This window comes from Pleurodeles waltl, chromosome 6, assembly GCF_031143425.1.
Source record: "Pleurodeles waltl isolate 20211129_DDA chromosome 6, aPleWal1.hap1.20221129, whole genome shotgun sequence".
In the NCBI taxonomy this organism is placed as follows: domain Eukaryota; kingdom Metazoa; phylum Chordata; class Amphibia; order Caudata; family Salamandridae; genus Pleurodeles; species Pleurodeles waltl.
Genome location: NC_090445.1, coordinates 1,322,469,085 through 1,322,491,291, shown reverse-complemented (window position 1 = coordinate 1,322,491,291; position 22,207 = coordinate 1,322,469,085).

The following is a 22,207-nucleotide window of genomic DNA, read 5'->3' as shown; positions in this document are numbered from 1 at the left end:
CTCAGCTTCTACGTCCCCACCCGCCTCCTCCGTTCCTCTGGCCTCGCGCTCGCTGCCGTCCCTCGCATCCGCCGCTCCACGGCGGGTGGGAGGTCTTTCTCCTTCCTGGCAGCCAAGACCTGGAACTCCCTCCCCACCTGCCTCAGGACCACCCAGGACCACTCCGCATTCCGGAGACTCCTAAAAACCTGGCTTTTCGAGCAGCAGTAACCCCCCCCCATTCCCCTAGCGCCTTGAGACCTGCACGGGTGAGTAGCGCGCTTTATAAATGTTAATGATTTGATTTGATTTGATTCTGAAATATGGCTTCCCCATTTCTCTTTATCATTGCCTTATTTTATTTTTTGGCTACTCCCTTGCTTTGAATAACAGCAGGATAAAACTATTCCCCAAACTTAGATAATATTGGCATGCACCATGCACATACCCAAGAAAGCACAAAACCATGCCTGCAAGCACTGCAATTAAAACATATCTTTTTAATACACTTGGGAGAGCATTTCTATTTGGCCTCCTACGGCAGGCCTGATACATGTAGGTTTGCTGAACTAATTTGAGTGTAAAAAACAATTTCCCCATTTTCTGCAACATCACTTGAGTCTGACTGAATTACACCCTTTTTCTTCTGTTGGGTCTTGGCATGCCTTTCACAAGGAAGTGCAGCCTGTGAAGACAGATTACATTCCTTTATTTTTCAATTATTTTTTAATTTTATGAAAAAAAAGCAAATATAAATTGAAGTACTAGACTTGGAACCAGAAGGTATCTAAAATGTTCTGCCCCTCAACCAGAGGCATCGCTTCCATTGGGGCAGCAGGTGCAGTGACACTGGTGTCCAGTGGCCTTAGAGGCCCATAGAACCCAAATTATTGCTGTATTTTACAATTCAAACAGGGGTCTGGGGGACAGTTTCCTTCTTTGCAGTAGGGCCCATTACACACTGGCTACAGCACTGCTCTCATCTCTCTCTTTTTCTCTTTCCTCCTTATTTTTCCTTAACTATTCCAAAGCACCCGCTCTGCCAGCGGCAACTAACCTATGGAGCTGAAGAAAGTTGGAGAGGTGCCAGCAGTGGCCCCCTGTCTTCAAAAAACTACCCCAAAGCATCCAGTCTACAAGGGAAATGCCACATGCTCATGCCACTATAATATTCAGAGGCTCTCAGTGAAACTGCATTTCTTAAGTTACACTGTAACTGCTAAACTGTGCACCATTCAACAGAGTGTAGGGTAAGTATGGACAAGTGAAATGATGAGTGTGGTTTAAGTTTGGGCAGCATCTGTGTCAGGAAAAAAAACACACTTCCTTTTAAGCTATAGGTGTTATAAGTCAACAAATAGTTGCTCAACTCAAAGAAAAGAAATAGCTGGTCCCTCCTGAAAGAGCATAACTTGGCAGCTCCATTATGCTTTGTTTGAAGAGTAATGAAGCATTTAATTCCATATATATAAATATATATGTAAATGTGGTGCATTGAAAGACCGCAGCAGTATAGTGCCTTTATGAGTAAAGATATAAGCATTATATGTAAACTGCCATTATACAATGTTAATTAAATGCATTTATACCTAGCATTTTAACAAATCATATATTGTTGAATCGCTCTTCGTTTATTGTGTTGCATTTGTAAGAGTATAACTAAATTGTGCACCCCTTTTCCATTGTTTAGGTAGCAGTTAAGGCCTACATGATTCCTGTGTTTAATTTTGACATGAAGTTTGCTTTCTTTGGACATTATTTTCTTTCCTCAGCAGGTAATAGATAAGGAAGCGTGAGCTGGGTTGTGATGGAGAAGAACTGGTAACAAAGAGCTGTAAGAACAGACTCCCCTTTCGAATTCCTGAATGTGGATGTAATCCAAGGTTGAGCAGATGTGTTCAGAAGAGGATACAAGTTAATTGGATATATTTCTCAGTGGTGTTTTGTTAGTGGAAATTTCCTTGGTTGTGATGTCAGCTACTGGCAGGTTCTGAGGTTGATTAAAGTGTTGTTTAGTTAGTCTTAGATTCAGATTCCCTTTGCCCCTTGACTAGGGCGGACCCTTAAGGGAGAGTAAAATCTCCTTTGCTTTTTTAGATTAAGTGGCTTTTTGCTACTCACATCTCTCAACTGAACGTCTACTAATGTCTTCTGTGATGATGACGCTTCCCTCTATATTCATGTGTAGTTTATGAAAATAGTTATGAACTTAAATTTGATGGTGAGGCAGGAAAATCTGAGCCTGGATTAGAAGCGCCATTTGCTTTTCCTTATTTTCTGCATTGTTGCTATGGACTTTTTGGTCCTTTGTATGTTAATGAAATTTAATATTGTGTGATGATTTGATTTTCCTTTGATGATTTTATACATATATAGTATATTTTTGAGACTCATTTATGTAATGTTTGGCTTTGAGTCTGTAAGAAATTACTTTCCAAAACTTCAAGCACAGCTCTGAGATTTAGGGGGTCATTCTGACCCCGCCAACAGGCTGGCGGTGCCCCGCAGGGCATTCTGACTGCGGCGGTTTGGCCGCGGTCAGAAGTGGAAAACCGGCGGTCTCCCGCGGTTTTCCGCTGCCCAAAAGAATCCTCCATGGCGGCGCAGCTTGCTGCGCCGCCATGGGGATTCTGACACCCCATACCGCCATCCTGTTCCTGGCGGCTCTGCCGCCAGGAACAGGATGGCGGTATGGGATGTCGTGGGGCCCTGTTCTGGCGGGGGTACTTTGGCGGGCGGCCTCCGCCGCCCGCCAAGGTAAGAATCACCCCCTTAATGTGCAACTAGATGGGTTACACTGCCATAAAATGGAGTGAGTGAATGTGTTCTCCTTGCCCCTCAGGACTCCTAAAAAGATTAATAGATACCCAGAAAGAGCAAGAAAGACACTAGATCACTTTAATTGAGGACTCATTTCTCTACTGCTTGACAGACATACGTCTTATTGCAATGGCACAATTCCAGGTCTCTTTTTTAAGATCAGAAAGCAGCATAAAACTTACAAAAATAGAAAGATTTAGGCAATTCATTTACCTAAATACCTCCTTACCATGATGTGTCTGTCTGAAATACATACCCGACTACAAACCTACTCTCAAAGTACCATAAAGCTATAATCAAACCTTTGTTCAGCTGTTTCGTGAGGCTCTTTCAGGTACATCTTCCCTGAGCCATGCTGCAAGCAAATCCATATTCTTTGTAATTTGTCCACAATTAAAATGATAAATAATTAGACATTTTATAAATTAAAAAACTTAAAAAATAGATTTAAACCCTTCCACCCTATTACCCTAAAAATCCAAAACAAACAAAAACAAATTAAAGTAATACTAGAAAAGAATTAACAATTCACATTCACATTTAAAAAATAATAACAATACTATAAATGTATTTATGATAGAAAACTACTAAAGCATAATGCAACGCAATTAATTATTGTGCAATTAATTATTGTGCAAATGGTTAAAGAAATTACATATTTTACAAAATCAATTAGCTAAACCACAAATTTAAAAATGATTACAATTTCTTTATAAAATACCTATTAAAATATTTAAAAATAAAATAATGTACATATTTAATAAACACGTTAATGCATTAAAAGATGTGAAAAAACCCGATCTATTTATAAACAATTCAAGAATATTTTTAAATCTTCCTATCCCATTGCCTTACAAATCCAAATTTCCAATGAATATATACATTAAAATTTAAATAACAAAACGCTCTTTAATTATATTACCAAAACTAAAAAATAAACAAGTCACAGGCCCACAACATTAATTTAAGAAGGTATCACACACAAAATATTGAAACACAACAAAGTAATTAAAGTCGTATTATAGACAACTGAAAAATTATAAACTAGTTAAAATAATAGTCCTTCCTTCAATATCCTTTCCTGTGAAATTCTTGACTTCATGATATTTTGACATAATATTTGTGTCAATAAATATTTTGGAACAATATTATGGTGGAACTCCAACTGACAGCTAAAATCAACCTATGGTGGGGAAAAGTGATGAATGACATGCACCCCACCCAGTGACAGGGGAACTGAGCCCAATGTTTACATGAACTCTGTAAAAGAGCTGAAGCATTCATCGCCACTTCTTGTTCCATATGCCGCTGTTATATTTCTAGAGTTACTCTCTACAAACACCTATACATATATTCTGATTTACGTTCTCTATTAAGAAGTTGTTGCTTTTTAAGAACTAGTCCAAATCTTGTTATAGAAAAGACAAATTCCACCTTTCACCCAAATTGTTATGTTGAGAGATGCTTTCATGGAGCTAGATTGTTGCTCACCCAGAACAAAGGACTACCTGAACTTACCAGGGGTGGTAAGTAATTTATTCTAATGACAAATAGTTCATTTTACAGCAACAAGCTGAAACTATCAACTTTTTCTAGACTATAATATTAATTTAGTACAAGATATTGCATTGCATGATACACTCACTTTAACACATCTAAAACTCTGCCAAAGGCAAGTAGCACACTTTTGTGCAATTCACCTAATTTCTTATTTTTTGGCTAATCAAATTGAATTTGAAGTGTGTCAAAGTGCAGCAGACACCACTGGCTTCAGTTTAAAGTTGACATTGATGGTCGCAAGTGCCACTGAAATAGGTGAATTATAGTGTGCAATCTGCAGAGGTCATGTGTCTGCAGAAAAATGCTAATTGCAGCCCATCCCAAACCAGAAGTAACACCAGTCAATCTGTCCTACTGGAACATAGGAAGCAAAATAATTCACCTTAAAGCAGGCTTAAGACCATGAAAATGCTTTCACTTGTCCTCAAGATGACCCCCAGCCAGGCCCAACAACACTTTGATCTGGCCCTAATTCTACCCTCGGATACTGCTACCTGGATGTAGTTGGCCTTCTGAGAGAACTCCAGAAATTATCACTCATTTTTATTGGGCACAGCTGTTCCCACTCACACATCGATATGTCTGCAAGTTTGGGGTAAAGCTGATTACACACCATGTCCTTTTATCCCAATGGGTGGCATGCCCTTCATTCTAGAATTCAGTTTATAATTTCCCCCATCTCTATTCTGCATTTCGGATTATATTGGAGGCAAAATATGTAGCAAGAAAAAGAGCAACCACTTCCTGTCTTACTGATTTTGGATAAATGTCCTATTACCAGGTATCTGTGGTTGAATATGTCCATTGTGTGTCACTCACCTTAGCCTCACGAGATAGAGCAACCAAGCTTTCCTATTCAAGAGCAACCAGTGAAGTAGTGCCCAAACAGCTCCATCTAAGATGGTATTTTGAGGGGCTGGGTGGGCTCATTTGGGACCTTCAAGGAGACTGAAAGGAGTGTGCTAGCGCGTCTGACCTTAATAAGTAAACTTACAAGGTGGCACAAATAGGTCGATGAACCTTTTGACTTGTGTTACAAATGGGGCCTTTGGTTGGCAGTCAAGTTACCCTCTGTCCAATCAAGGACCCTCACTCTAGTCAGGGTAAGTCATACACAATCCAAATTATCCTGTGCCCACCCTCTGGTAGCTTGGCACTGAGCAGTCAGGCTTAACTTAGAAGGCAATGTGTAAAGTATTTGTGCAATAAATCATACAATAACACCATATAGCACCACAAAAATACACCACACAGTGTTTAGAAAAATATATAATATTTATCTGGATGAATGCAGGTCAAAACGATTAAAGATGCCATAAGTAAGTGTTGAGATACCACTGAAAAGTGATATAAAGGGGGTTATTCCAACTTTGGAGGAAGTGGTAATCCGTCCCAAAAGTGACGGTAAAGTGACGGATATACCACCAGCCGTATTACGAGTCCATTATATCCTATGGAACTCGTAATACGGCTGGTGGTAAATCCGTCACATTTGGGACAGATTACCACCTCCTTCAAAGTTGGAATAACCCCCAAAGTGCCTTAAGCCTTTTAAAAGCAAACAAAGTCTCTTTCAAGCACAAAGTACTGGTTCGCATGAAAAATCTCTGCAAAAAAACGCAGAGGAAGAGAAGCGTGGAAACAAAGGGGTTTGCGTCGATTTCTCGAGCGGTGGACACCGCCAGAAACAGGCTGGCGGGAAGGGGGTCGGAATCCCCATGGCGGTGCTGCAAGCAGCGCCGCCATGGTGGATTCCCTGGGCCAGGGGAAAACCGGCGGGAAACTGGCCGGTTCCCCTTTTCTGACCGCGGCTTTACCGCCGCGGTCAGAATAGCCCAGGAAGCACCACCAGACTGTTGGTGGTGCTTCCGCCGCCCTCCGCCATGGCGGTCATGGACCGCCAGGGTCGGAATGACCCCCCGTGTGTGTATATGCTGTTGGTATATTATCATTGCGCCTTTTAATAGAGCTTTATCTTTCATGAAACTATGTGTGATAGCTTTATGCTTCCTTATCTGATTATATGTTATCACCGTTCAGTGTATCACCTGACCACTTCATCACTTTCACTACATATTTGGGCATTATGGGGGTTATTACAACTTTGGAGGAGGTGTTAATCCGTCCCAAAAGTGACGATCTTACGTAATCGAGCACAATAAAGTCTTACTGACTCCAATAAAATGCAACTAATAAGCTTTCCTCTTGCAAAACGCAGTATTGTTCCCACCTCATGGCCAGGACAAAACACTGAATACGAATGGAGAGTTGTTTTCCTAAAGGCAGATTGGACTGTTGAAATAAAATCCCGCACTTAGACCTAGGCGTGCAATTTTATAAAAATTATGTTAATAACCATCTGAGCTTTCTAATTGGTATCGCAGCCTGAACCGTCACAGTACATACAGGTCTCAGAGTTAGCTCGCCAAGGTTGAAGCCTCCGAGTTGTACACGGAGTTCTGCGTTGGTTGCTTCTTAATAGCAATGAAACATGAAAGGCTACACCTTCGTCTACGCAGCGAGAACATAAACATATTGAGCTATCTTTCTGGGATTTAACTCTGACTCATAAAGGTTACACCTAGATCGTCACAACAGGAACGCTAACTCATTAAGCTATTTATTGAGACTCAAACTTCTGATCTATAATTAAGCAAGCATGTCTCCAGTCCATGCTCATTTGCTCCCCTTACCTACCTTACTGACAGTGGTGCTTGGGTCACCCAGATTGTACATCAGCTCTGTAAAATGTGTTTAACTCCTGAGCATCAGCACAGCAGCGTCATTAGCCACGATCATTCTGTGAAGTACTTTATATAACTAACCACAGAACACAAAAGGGGAAGGAGGAGAAAGAGAAAGATGGGAAAACGGTGAAAAATGAAACAAGCATTTGCAATGCAATGGGTCTCGCGTTTGCTAGAGTTAGAGCTTTTAGCGTTGTAAATTCCTAACTGGACTTTTCTTGGCACATAAATTGAAAATGTAAGTAAAACAGTTGATAGAAGCGAGCCGATTCAACACGCCACGGTTGCCATGAGCATGAACGTGAAGGAGAGACAAAAAAAGAAAAAGTTTGCTCACAGTGTAACGTATCCACAATCGTGCAATTATTCATAAAACAGGGGCAGTCTGGAAGGCGGAAACAAGACCGCCCCAAGGAGGGAGAAACGTAAAGCATTTACCAATAATAACGAAGGGTTTTTGAAGGCAAGCCCAGAACTGAGCGAAAGTGATGGGCGTGCGGTGGACGTGGCTAAAGGCCCACAATACGTACAGCAAGATTAAGCCCTCAACCCTAAAAGCATGGATGAATAAGACCATGTAAGAGTGAGATAAAGGGGCAGGAAGTGTCTGGTTGAGGACAAAAGAGGATGAGGTCAAATCAATATTACACAGCTTTGGTATTCAGCATGCAAACCTTTGATAGTTCCAGCCACTGGATTCTGAACAGAACCTTGGACCCTGGCACTGATTGTTTTACAAATTAAGTACAGATGCCAGGAAAGATGTGCATTGATAAAGCTCTTGGGATGTCTAAGTAGAGAGATAGCAATGCATGGTGCAGGACAGGATACAAGTGAATTGCGAGAGCTCTTTGGAGAATTTGAATTATCAGGTTGGAGGTAAATTTTGAGGGCTCAGCCTATTTCAGTACTTGGCTGTCAACTTGCACTGCAAATCAAGGCAGAGGTGCATTGTGTGAGCTCTATTTTCTCTGTGAAAAGTGTGAGCTCTTTCCAAACTGTGAAAGGGTACCTGATACAGATTTTGGTAAGCATGCATTTTTAGAACTCTGGAAATAGTTGATCACTGAAAATGTGGAATATTTTGTAGTATGTATAGAGCTGTATGTTGAGACCACCTATATCTCAACACAGGCATTTCTGTTTGTCGTGTACATTAGGTAGGCATGAATTGTGGGGGCTCTGTGGATCCCACCATATTGCAATTGCACTGCAGAAAGAAGGTTGGAATGGAGGTGCGTTGACAGAGTGGACACATTAGTCTTGGATAGTATAGCTGGTTACACCAGGAGAGAAGATCATTGTGGGTGCTCTGTGGATGCCTCCATATTGCAACAGCACTGCAAGGAGGTGGTTAGAATCAAGGTGCATTGTGAGAGCAGGCACCTCAGTCCTAGATAGAATTGCCTTGGAAAGAAGAACAATGTGGGAGCTCTGTGGATGCCTTCATACTGAAAAAACCCTACAAAAAGAAGGTGATACAGGTGGCGCATTGTGAGAGTGGAAACCTCAGTCCTGGATAGCATTGCTGGGTACATCAGGAAAAAGGGGCATTGAGGGAGCTTTGTGGATTCCTTCATATTGCAGTAGCACTGCAAAGAGAAAGTTATACTGGAGGTGCGTTGACAGAGAGGACGCCTTAGCCCTGGATAGCATTGCCTCCATTCTAATCTTCTTTTTGCATTGCTATTGCAACATGGAGGCATCCACAGAGGTCTTACAATGCTCTTCTTTACTGACATAGCACTGCAAAAACATTAAAATGGAGGCCCATTGTGAGAGTGGGCGCCTCAGTCCTGTATTACATTGCCAGGTATGTCAGTGAAGAAGAGCATTGTGGGAGCTCTGTGAATACCTCCTGTTAGAATTTGGGTCTCTAGTTGGCAGATATATGCACCCTGTCCAAGTAGGGACCTCAGTCCTAGTCAGGGTAAGACACAACACAATGTAAATTATTCTGTGGTCACCCTCTGGTAGCTTGGTCCAGGGCAAGCAGGCTTAGCATAGAATGTAATGTGTAAAGTATTTGTGTAATAACTCATACAGTGACACAGTAAAAATACAACAAAAAAGACTCCATGCCAGGCTAGATAAAAAGATTATGATTTTAGAAATAAAACAAGACCAGAACGACTAAAGTCCAATACATTGATTTTGAGATTTGCAATTTTAAAGATTTAGGTGGCAATAGCACATAGAAGTGCAAAGTGCCAACAGTGGTTATCTGGTCACGGTGGACCGGGACAAAGGGCCATATGTACCAAAAGATTTTACCCATTCTGTGTCTATGTGAAAAAGCTTTCGTACATATGGCCCAAAGTCACAAGTTCAGGCCGACTGCAATGGAGTGCAGGTGGCTACAGGGATCATTTGGGACAGTGGAACACAGTACTTGGAATCCTGGTGTGGTTGCTTTGCGATACTTCACATCGTCCATCGATGGTTCCGAGAATCTGGGGGGTGAGGCTTTGCGGGACATACCATTACATGTGTGTTAATCCTGGGGAGCTGTGTGGTGAGGCTTTGTGTGGTTTGGCATCACTTTGCATTGATCTGGGGGAGCTGTGCAGCGAGGCCTGGCAGGGCTTTGCATCGCTGAGCATCAGTTCAGATGGGCTGGCAGTTGTGCAGCGAGGCTTAAATGGTCTTTGCATTGCTTTGTAGCAGTCCTGATGAACACACAGAAGGTAGAGAGCCTTAGGCCCACATCCAAGGCAGGACAGACTCACAGCTTGTACAGTCCAGGTGCAGATGGTTCAAGTCTTTGATATCCCTGAGACTTAGGAACAAGAGGCAAGCTAATAGGCGCGTGGAGATCACTTGTGGTAGGAAGGCAGAGTACTTCCAGCAGAGTCAGGGAGTGGCAGGCAGCAGGGCAACAAGCAGAACAGCAGTCCATTTGAGTCCCTGGGAAGCACAGCAGTCCTTGTGACAGAGGTTCAGTTCCAGATAACGAAATGTCTGATTGGATGGGATTAGAGACCCAGTACTTATACCCAAATGTGCCTTTGAAGTAGGGGAGACTTTAAAGGGTGGTTTTGAAGTGCATCAGTTCCCTTTCAGCACAGTCCTTTCTGCCAGGAGATCCATAGGGGAGGTTGCCCAGAAAGGCCCATCACTATGCAGATGAATGCAGATGCAGTTGAGTGTCCTGTGTTCATGGCTGTCCAGCTGGAATGCATAAGGGGAGCTGTCACCCACCACAGACCAGACGTGGATTGTAGATAGGCTGCAAGGCACATAAAGCAGTAAGAGCAGAGAAATACTAACTTTCTAAAAGTGGCATTTCTAACAGAGTAATGTTAAATTCGACTCTACCAATAAAGAGGTTTTATCATTACCTTTTCAAAGATTTGAAATATGAGGCAGCTGATCCTTTCTGATCAGGAATTACAGCTTAAAAGTTTTTTAAGGAATTCCCAATGCTGGTATTTGAGAGGAGCAGGCTTCACAATAGTGAAAAACGACGTTGAGTGTTTTTCACTACCAGGTTATGTAAAACTTAAAAGTACATGATGTTTTGAGCAACACTGCCTTTTAAATACACTGCACCCTGCCTTGTGGGTCACATAAGGCCTACATTAGGGGTGATCTATATACGGAGTGGAAAGTGGAGTTTAAGGCTTGGAAAATGATTTTAAATACCAAGTGGCATTAAGTCTGCACACAGGCCTTACAATGGCAGGCCTGACACATGGTTAAAGGGCTACTTAAGTGAGTGACAGAATCAGTGCTGCAGGCCCACTAGTACCATTTAATCTAATTTACAGGTCCTGGGAACATATATTGCACTTTACGAGGGACTTATAGGTAAATGCATCTCAAACTTGCAGCTCCTTGGAACTGATGCATCGCCCTCAACTGCGCAATGCATTTTTACATCGGACTTCGCATCGCAAGCACTCATTGATGGGATCCTCAATGATGATGCAGAAACTCGCCCGCTGCATAGAAGCATTTCAGAACTGACACTTTGCTTTGACTGTGCAACACATCTTTGAACCGAATCTTCACAACGCTCTGCAAACCAAGATTTAAGGTACTTTGTTCAGTGGGCATAACTGAATCTCTATAGCCTGCCCACGCCCCATAGTGGCTGGCCTGAACTTACAACTTTGTCCCAGTCCAGCGTGACCAGATATCCACGGTTGGCATTTTTTAGCTCTATTTTCACTAAAATCTTCAAAATTGCATATCTCTGGGTGAATGTTTATCATTTTGGTCTTGTTTTTTTTATTTAAAAAAGGTGGTCTAAAGATACTGTGCACATTGCCTGTAAATTAAGCCTTACTGCTCTGTGCTAAGCTACCAGAGGGTTTAACACAGGTTAGTTTAGTGTTGGTTTGTGCCTCACCCTCAAAAGTATTGTTGCTTGACCAGGACTCAAACCACACTCAAATATCAACCTACTTTCTTAGATCTTTTTCTTTTCCTTCCAGTTTCGTATAGCGCAATCTGTACCCGAAGGTATTGGAGCTCTTTGTTGCATTACTTCCTTTGTTAAACATGGGGTGATTAAGTAATGTGCCCAGAATCACAAGATGCTGAGCCGGCTGTGAGGCTTAACCCTCATTCTCCAGTTCCAAAGTCACCAGCTTTGACAGTAATGCCACATGGTCTCCCCATGACCTCCCTACGACTTGGAGTTCTCATCTCAAACCTCTTTAATCATGGGACCTTACACATCTTGGCAGACCACCCCACAACCATCTAGCGGGAGTGACAACAAATGGTCCAATTATTTTGATTTGGAACACCAATTAGTTCATGATATGTGTCTGAGATTTGGAAGGAACTATAATAAAGCAGCAAGGAGACCTGGCTGACCTGTGAAATTGTTGGATGTGGAACATGGCTATATGAGTTGCTAATCTCAACTTTACTACTTGAAAACACTGCCATCTTGTGCAAGTCACTTAACCCTCCTGTACCTCAATTAAATCTTCTACAAAACTTATAGCATCAAAGCCGTTTACAAAAATACTGCATTGTACATAGTCACCAACCTCTTCTGTAAAAGGAGTTATTTATGTCCAGTGAAAATCGTCCCAAGTTACAAATATTATTTGGGCTGGGATAGTGACCACATCAGACAATATTACATTAGTGATCACAAATGCAAGATTGCTAGCAGTGATCACCTCAGTGCAACAGGCAGGGTTGCCAGCAGTAATGTAAAAAGACATGGCAAGATTTGGATGCCTTTACATGGGTGATATATAATAGCCATAGCTGTGGTGTGCCTGCACCAGGGTAATAATATTAATAATAGGTCTCCCAATATCACATTATTTATTACTCAAATATCAGATTTAAATATATTTTAGAAATTTGACATTTTTACACAAACATCAGTTTACGAGTTCGGAAAATACACACACTTTCAGTTTTGGAATACATATCGTAATTCATCCAAGCAAAAGCTTCTAAGTTAGTAGACTGGGCAGCACACAGTAGAACTATTTACAGGTAGCTAAACAACTACTGATTTTCAAAGCCTGTAAAAGAGATTTCAGAAAATGTCAAAGTGCACGTTTTTTCAAGCACAGATACGAATATAGAGAGGCACATGCAGAGAATGGGTAACTGCAGACATTCACCACAATCAGTGGTTTTAGGAAAAATTAAATTATCACTTATTCATATCTCTTTTGCTGTCTATGTATTTAATTTGGGTTATGCGTGCACTTTCTTTTGTCCAGTCGTGCCTAAGGTTTACGGTGCCCCTCGCTTGCTAAAGGTTCCTAGAACAACCATTAAAGCTTTCTTTACATGCACTTGTCCTCTGGTGTGATTATTATTTTTTTAAACCAGGTTTTATTGGTTTTGAATTAAACAATTAAACAAAGAGCATTGCAGTGTGTTTCGGCAATATACACTGCATTTCACCAGAACTGTGACATTGTGAGTGTTGTTCTCCATTAATGATAACAAATAAAAGTAGTGGTGTGTGAGGTGCTTAAGGTATACAAATAAATCTGTGTGAAACATACCTTAATAGTGCATCCAGAATGACAATCCATTACATGAGCACCCATAGCCCCATCCGACATCCCCCATTTGATTTTCATGGATGGCATTTATCGGTGATATCCACTGGATCCCCCTGCTATTGAGTATCAGATCCATCCGAGGTACCGTCATTGCCATCAGCAATAAAGTTATCGAGGATTAGGCAGGATGTCATAATGTCTGCCTCAGCCTTTTTGTCAGTTCTCGTGAGATACATGTGGGCCTCCTCTGCCTCTCCCCACACACTGACCTCCCGCATCCAAGAGCTCAATTGTGGTATTCTCACGCTCAGCCATCCAATCGCCACTCCCCGCTTTGCTAAGAGGAGGGTAAGTTGGGCCATCTTATAAGGGATCTTGGGCCCCTGAGGTTTCTTAATCACTTCCAGCAAGCAGGCTAATGGTGCATAGTGGACCTCTACCATCATTGCCTTTTCTACAGTAGACACTACTTCTTTCCAAAATTTCTGAACGTCAGCGCACGCCCATGACATATCAATCAAAGAGGCCCCATGTTCCCCACATCTTGTACACCTGGCATCTCTATTAGGGTTCATCCTGTTCCGATGTCTAAGGGTTACGTAGGTGTGATGCAAGAAATTAAAATTTAGTAATTTCAATTTATGGTTGCAGGATACTCTCTTCACCAGCCCACAAGCCTGGCTTCAGTCTGCGTCAGCTATAGATTCCCCTTTATCTACCTCCGGGCTGCAAATGGCCGAGTCTCCATATCGTCTCAGATCGCCTTGTAGAACAGAGTAACCAAGTGCCGCACCTGACCCTATCGAAACAACCCACCCAGTATTCTCAAAGCCTGTGGTGGCACAGGGAACCCTGCCCAGATCTCCTTGGCAGTATTCTCCAGCTTGTCACAGTGGAGGAAGTGTCCTGTTTTCACCCCAAGTGTGTCCTGTGCTTCTTTAAATGTGAGAAAAAACCTCTCCTGGGTATGAGTCCCCTTCCAACGAACATCCGCTGACACTCCATTGTTCCATAGACATGTTGTCAATCGCTCAATATGGCGCTAGATCCCATGAGTTGAGTTCCCTGTGGAAGGGCGCTCTACTTAATACTTTCGTCACTGCCATCTCCCATATTGCTGCTGTGTGTTTCACTAGAAACAGGAATGGATGATCAGAGCTCCCTCCTTTTTATTAGAATCCGAGGGAGGGTATCCACCTCTGTCATACCATTGTATAGTTTCTTCGCTCAATTGTCAGAGGTCATCAGCCATTTGGCGTCATGCTGCAATGTGGCCACATAATAATAATAATAACAAATCGTGTATTACGTGTGTTAGTCTGCTGCATGTGGGCATAAACCCACATTGGTCATCATGGACCAGGGATTGGATAACTCCCATGAGGCAAGTCTCCAGGATTTTACAAAGTATATTTGCATTTGAGATGAGCATAGTTAGGGGTCTGTATGAGTAGTGGTCCACCGGATCCATTTCTGGTTTCGGCGTTAGGCACACTATTCCCGCCCTCATAGAGGGCCGCGACACACCATTTTTTCAAGCCTCTCTGTAGCCTTATAATAATTTCTCTTTTAAAGTAGCAGAATAGACCTGATAAAATTCTACAGGGAATCTATCCCCTTGGTGTTTTGGATCTGTTGAGCATTTTATTTGCCTCAGCCAGTTCCTCCAGTGTAATTTCCTTCTCTAATTCCCAGGAAAGATTTGGATCTCCTCCACTGGACCAACGTCCCCTGCTCGATACACCATTTTAAAATGTTGTACAAAGTCACCCAGTATGGCTGCCCTGGTGGTTACGAAGGCGCCCACAGAGGTGCAAAGGTGTAGGACAGATGGTATCTCCTGGTCTTGGCATAATATCCAGGCCAGCATCTCACCTGACTTGTCTCCTTCTCTACGGAGACACTGTCAGTATGTTCTCAGTGTACATTTATCTAAGGTATCAAATATACTCAATATCTCTGTTCAGAGCCTGCGTCCTGCTACTCTAATTTCTGGATTAGTCACATCAGTGCTCTGTATCACTGTTAATCAATTCTCTCGGTCCTTCAAGTTGTTCTCTAACTTTCTCTTTACCTCACATACCATACCCATGCAAGCTCCTATTGTCACTTGCTTAAGGGGCTCCCAGGCCACTGCTTTCGTAGCAGCAGTGACCCAGTTAATCTCCAAGTAGTCTGCCAGAGAGGCTGCCAGTTCTCCCTGGCACCTGCCAAGAGAGCTGGGGGCATACACCATCGGCGCTCTCAACATGGGTTGTCCACCCATCGTGTGCGCATCACCACCGGTGCATGGTCTGAAAGGTATCTCCCGAGATGTGTCACCACCTCCAGTTTTCGTGGGTCCAACCCAGTAACCAAGATCCTATCCAGTCTACTATAAATGTCATGCATAAGTGAATAGTCCGTGTATTTCCTACCGTCTGGATGCAGAGCTTGCCAGCCATCTTAAATCAGCAAGGTTATGCATGACCGTGGCTAGTGATTTCGTCATAGATGCTTTAGTCTCTTTTTTGGGGGGGTACAAGATACAATTGTAGTCACCTGCTCATATTATTTGATGTACTCCTCTATCTTCTAATACTTCTTGCACATGTCCGAAAAAGCACCTGTCATCTGTGTTGGGGGCATATGTAGTGAGAATAGTAATTTTCCTTCCATCCAGTGCACCGTGCGATAGGAGATAAAAGATCCTCTGCATCTGTTTTGTTATACATATGGTTGAGCAACCCAAAAGGCTAACCCTCATACATATTTGGAACAGGTAGCTGTGAGCAGCTGCCCCGGCCATGTTTTACCCAGTTTAGAAACCTCTTCCTCTATAAGGTGGATCTCCCGAAAGCAGGCTATCTGCATGGCACGGTGCTTTAAATGAGAGTGGATACTGTACCATTTAGTGTAGTGTCTTAATCCCTGTACATTCCAAGTTATAATCTTCACACAATTAACCATGTAATATCTTGAGTCTTCCTATTTTTGCTCTGTTATCAGTTCCCCCTGCCCTGACACCCAACCACATTCTCTCCGATGCCCAGATCCATTTCACAAAGAAAATTGATGCACTGCAATAACAACATAATTACCCCATATTGGATGCAACTCTGCATAAGATTTCCACTATAAAGCCCCCCTCTGCAGAGAGACAGTATGACAACATCCACAATCCATACTGTAGATCCATGATAATCTCATCGTAAATACAGCCTACACCCTATTCACAACAAATTCCTACCAGTTGTAGAGGCAGTTTCCCCTGGCCCTGAAAAGATGATATCATGCCGCATAGGTAAGTATGAGAAAGAATAAAAACAAGTACTTTCTTTGCAGGCTTCTTGCTTCAGATGTTAAGAGCATTGTTATTAACATTTCTCCATATATCCTTTATACAGACTACTACTTCGGTACCACTGTTAAAGTTTCCCCTCCAATCGTTCCAAAAATGTACGCCATAAATGCAGAGCCATATGTTCTGCATTCAAAATATATCAAGGACATAGCAATATGGGGAGTAAACCCATATAGAGATCACGTCAATCCAAGAGCCTCTGTTTGTTCGTCACCTCTCGTCACAGCTGTGGGAGACGCCACAGCCATAGTACCATCCTCCTGTATCTCTGCTTTGTGGGATAAAGGACCCTGAGCCTTTTGTAGCACAGATTCATCCAATTGTTCTGATGTTTTCCAGTTGGAGCTCTGGGCTCTAGATGTACCTCCCTTTATTGCTCTTACTCTGTCAGAGCCATGCTGGGGTATCCTATCCCATATTTCAAGCCAGTGCCACACCTCCTCCAGGGTTTCAAAGAAATGGGACTTACCCCCGAGGTGACTTTTAAACTTGCAGTATATAACAACCTGTAGCACACTCCCATGTGTATGGCTTTTACCTCTAAGATCTCCCGTCTGGATTCTTGTACTTTGTTTGTATAGTTTGAGAAGACAGATATTTTATGATTTTCCAATAGAGGCTTTTTCATCTCTTGGGCTGCCAGAAGTATACTGTCTCAATCCTTGTACTTGAAAATCCGTGCTATTATGGCTCGTGAGGTCGCCCCAGGCTTGGGTGGGGGCACCAGCGCCCGGTTTGCCCTCTCAACTGCAAACATAGGTGTTAGTCCAGTCAGTTGGAGTATATCCCTTATCCATTTTTCCACAAATGCCTCCACAGCTGTACCCTCTGCTCTCTCCAGAAACCCAACAAGTCTGATGTTTTGTTGGAACCTGCCCTCAGCATCTTCAACTCATGCTTCCAAGGTACCGTTTCTTGACGTGATCACTGCTAGATGTTTTTTCAGAGTTGCTACTTCAGATTGAAGCTCAGTTATGGTGCCTTCTGTCACTCTGACCTTATCTGTTACTTTTCAGAGGTCTGTCTGGAGCAAATTGACCTCTAGTGCCACAGATTCTATTTTACCTTCTGGCTCTTCCATAGATACTTGTATGGTGGCAAGTACCTCGGCACGCGTCGGCTCCTCAATCATCACATCCTAGTCTGTCTGCTCCCGCTGACCCGCATGCTGTGTTTGCTGGTGTGGGAGGGGAGCTCCAGTTGTATGTTGTTCCATAGTGTTCCTCTGGTGGGGGGGCAGTTGGTTTGTTTTTTCCCATATGTGTCCTTCCTGGAGCTTCCCTCAGCATCCAAGCAATGTGCTACAACCTGCACAGGCGCAGGACTTACCAGTCTACCTGTGTTTCCTTTAGGTTTACTAGCTCACCTAGTAGTGGCTGGAGGTCCACCAGATCAGTTAGGCATGAACTGTAATCAAGAGCCCGAGCCCTTGGCAGCAAAGCAGACAGTGAATAATGTGATTGGGCTGGCCAGGGGAGCCCCTGCACTGCCCATGCCATCACCATGTAATTGCCAGCAGAGAGGGAACTTGGATTTCCCAGGGCAGTGCTGCTTGCAGCGCTGCCCTGGTGGATTAGGACCGCCAGCACCGCCAGCACCTCCAGACCCTCCAGTGGAGGAAAAGTGGTGATTCTGGCGGTCGGACCATGGCACAACCTCTATGGTTGTAATGTGACTGTTGCTCCAACCGCCACTGTGGCCCTGGAGGTCTTAAGACCACCAGGGACGAAATGAGGCCCTATGCCTCTACACTTGTATGATCTCTGAGCACCAGGATGAAGGGGATTTTTGCACCGCCCTTTTAAGATATAAGCAACTCACATTTGAAAAAACACCTAGCTGGTCATAGCGCTGCAAGGCTGCCGGTGTAACATTTCCATCTTGTGTCCACATTTGTGGTGCTTTCATCTTGAATTTAATTTGAAACTCTGCACCATTTTCTTTCATTCAGCTCGGGGGGTCACTTGACCTCTTCCTCTCTGGGCCCTCCCTCTTGATGCAAATTTATACTATGAAGGAACGATCCACTTTAGCAGGCCTCATCCATCTCTTTATCCTCCCATCATTTCAGAGGCTCAAATACATCGCTAGTTGCAGCATACTGGGCTTAGGATCAGATCACATGCGATAAGACAGACCCCCTGATGCCAATTCTGTTTTGTTCCGTTTGCACATTGGATGACTCTGTTTGATTTACATCCGAAATAGTTCTGAAATGTAGATTTTTTAAATGTTGACATTCATATACTGGCTGCTGCACATCATTTTGTGGTCAGGTCACCAGGCTCCAGTCCAGGGATTTGTGTTTGAAAGTCCTTATTTTCACAGTCCAATCGGGATTTCTTGTATTTGTAATGATGATTCATGTTTAGTAAGCCAGAGACTGACATATGAATAACTATTGTTTGCCTGTGTCATCATGTGTGACATTATCTACATTGAAGCCTGTATAACTTCAGTGGCCTGCACATGGCCAGCAGAGCTATCCTTTCACACTAGCTCTGGCTTGACCCTTATGCTTGTGTTGACTTCACTGCTGTTGTTTATTGACAAAGGATATCACGACCTTGACCCCTCCTGCTCTGCTGACACATTTGGAACATTATATGTGTGCAATATCCCATTGCTGAAGTCACTTTTGTTCCTCTTCAGTGTGTACATTACTCTTCTTTATGACTATAGCTCTCACTTCAGGGGTTTCAAACGTACACAAATTGCTTCTCAACTGTCTTGAGGCAGAATGTAGTAAGGTTTACTAATGGTTTGACATACTTCAAGACTACACATTGAGAACTGTTTTATAAATCTTTATTTTCACAAAAGCCTTTATTGAAATTAGCTTTAAAATGCATCATTTGCCCCTTTTTTTTTTCCAAACGTTTCTTCAGAGGAGACCACTGCTCCCCTCACAACCTTCCACTTTGTAAGTCAGACACCCTCACTTTGCTCATTCACCACTTAAAACTCATCCAGAAATGTTATGTCTCACCACTTTGTCACCAGCTGCCACAGGAATTTATGCAGTACCAACAAATGGAAAGTAATGTGCGGGATGTAATTCCCTTTTAAGATTTGTTCTTATTATTATTAAAAGAGATCTTGAAAGCACAGTGCAAGAGCTGTACAAGTGAAAATTAAAAAGGGCTACCTCCAGTACAAATGTGACCCAAGTGCATGGACAGAAACTGAAATGTCCTGTAGGAGAAGAATAAATTAAGCAAAAGAAGAACTATCTCTGGCACTCTGCAGGGAAAGCATCATTTAAATTAAAATAAGTGCATGCACTTTTTCAGAGGGAGCACACAACTTCAACCCAATCAAATCCTACACTCCTGTTTCCTAACATGTGGGTGGAGCCAAGGCCCTTCTTAGAGCTTCTCACACAATTTTCCTACGAAAGCTACACTGTCAACCTACACCATAAAAACGAAACGCCTCACGATGCATTGGTGGTGATTAAGTGATCAGACGATACACTGGGGCCACGTGTTGGGGGTGTACCGTGATTATGTTTATTTGAAACATGTGACTTCAAAAAAAACATTCTTTTAGCCCCTAGAGCTCTGCAGATTACTGTGGAACCTTTCAATTGACCTGTGAAGGCAGGCCTCCACCCTCTAAGACATCCCGTCAGTAGTGTCCCTTCACCAGACCCTATAGACCGTATAGTTGCTTTCGTTGCTGGTTTGCATGAATTGAGAGCTCTTCAGACGTTGCCAAAGCAGGCACATCTGCCTACCTCCAGAGACCTCCAGCAGGTTCTTTAGATACCCAAGATGTCCAACAGAGACAGACAGCAGTCCCTTTAACCCTCATCTGACTGTCAGGCACAGCCCGGCCAAGTTCCACAATTTACAGGTTAGTATAACACTGTTCAGCACTAGTATCCAAACTCAACACTTTAAATTGCTATGTCACACATTAGTTAAGGTCCTCTGTGAATTGCAGGATGCTGTGTTGCAGCAGTGCTCACTGAGCAGTGGCTCAACAGCAGTGCTGAACACATGCTATCATCTTCTTTTATGCTATCCCCAGGCGGTTTATGGAGGGTGAGCCAGGCCCAAGCTTGAGCAGGGGAATGGTTAATACGAATGACATCCCGGTTTGGCTCCTCTTGTTACAAAGTAACAGAGAAGACCCAGGCTACTTCTAACCCGCTGTTCCCATGTGGCATCTTGATTGCCGCGCACAACACTGATGTAGTTAAAAATTTAGTTCTGTCCCTCATGTCATAGAAGTCATCAATATGTGACAATACATGAATTATGTTAAGCATTAATAGTTTGAAAATAGAAAGATGCCATGAGAGGCCATTTTAACTGTGCATTCTTTTAGACTAGTCCAAGAAACCCTGGTGGTATCGCTTATAAATCAAATGTTTGAAAGATTTAATCAATAATGTGTTATAATTTAGATCTTATGCTAACAGAATGTATTTAAATGATATTGAAGTTCTAATGATTAATGATTTAAATACATGTGCACAAAATAGAGAAATGCAGATCTGTGTTATACCAATTGAAATGCATTAATAGTCTTTTAATTTAAAATGAATGTAACAGGTATATTATTGAAGAATTATTAATGTTTAATTCATTAGCTTGCATATTAAAATGTGCTTATTAAATTGTAATAATTAAGGCCCTCGTTATGACACTGGCAGTAAATACCTCTTACCGCCATGCTGACGGCCGCCAACTTACCACCGCAGTGGCGGATATCCATTCACCATATTATGACACACACACACACCAATCCGACAGAATACAGCCACATACACAAATCCGGCAGACCAAAGGTCAGTGATAAACTGTCAGTCCCAAAACCTACACCGTTACGCCAATACAACAACGTCCATCGCATTATAACCCATGAATCACCACGGCGGACATTCAACAGTGGTAAACCATTGGCGGTACATACCTCCGCACTCACAATGGACACTCACATAGAAAACAACTCTACATTGGACAATTCAAACAACACACACCTGACACCCATACACACACCACACCCACACACCCACATCACTATAAAACACACTCCCACATTACCCACAACCCCTTACAAATTCAAATAATTTTCAGACTGACACCGAGACCACTGCGACAACTAGAGCCACACACCACTCATACCCATACACCCCTCCACATCACACCCCCCGACGTATTACCCAACACTCCCTCACAAACATACATCACATAACACCCATGGCACCACAAAGGCCCCCCTTTTTCACTGAGGAGGAGTTAAGGGTCATGGAGGAGGAAATTGTCAGGGTGGAGCCACAGCTCTTTGGCACACAGGTGCAGCAGATATCAATTGCAAGGAAGATGGAGCTATGGCAGAGAATCGTGGACAGGGTCAACGCCTTGGGACAGCACCCCAGAACAAGGGACGACATCAGGAAGAGGTGGAACGACCTACGAGGGAAGGTACGTTCCATAGCTGCAAGACACCAGCTCGTTATTCAGAGGACTGGCGGTGGACCACCACCTCCTCCCCCACAACTCACAGCATGGGAGGAGCAGGTACTGGCAATACTGCATCCTGAGGGCCTGGCCGGAGTTGGAGGAGGACTGGACTCTGGTAAGTCAACTTTCAACAATTACCACCCCCATACCTGCATGCCATCACACACCCTCACCCTCACTCCCATCACTTCACTCCATCCCACACACTCCACCATCACATCACACTAATCCCAATGGCAAGCCCTGCATGCTGTACCAATGCATGGACACCCCTTACAGCCCTGCATGGAC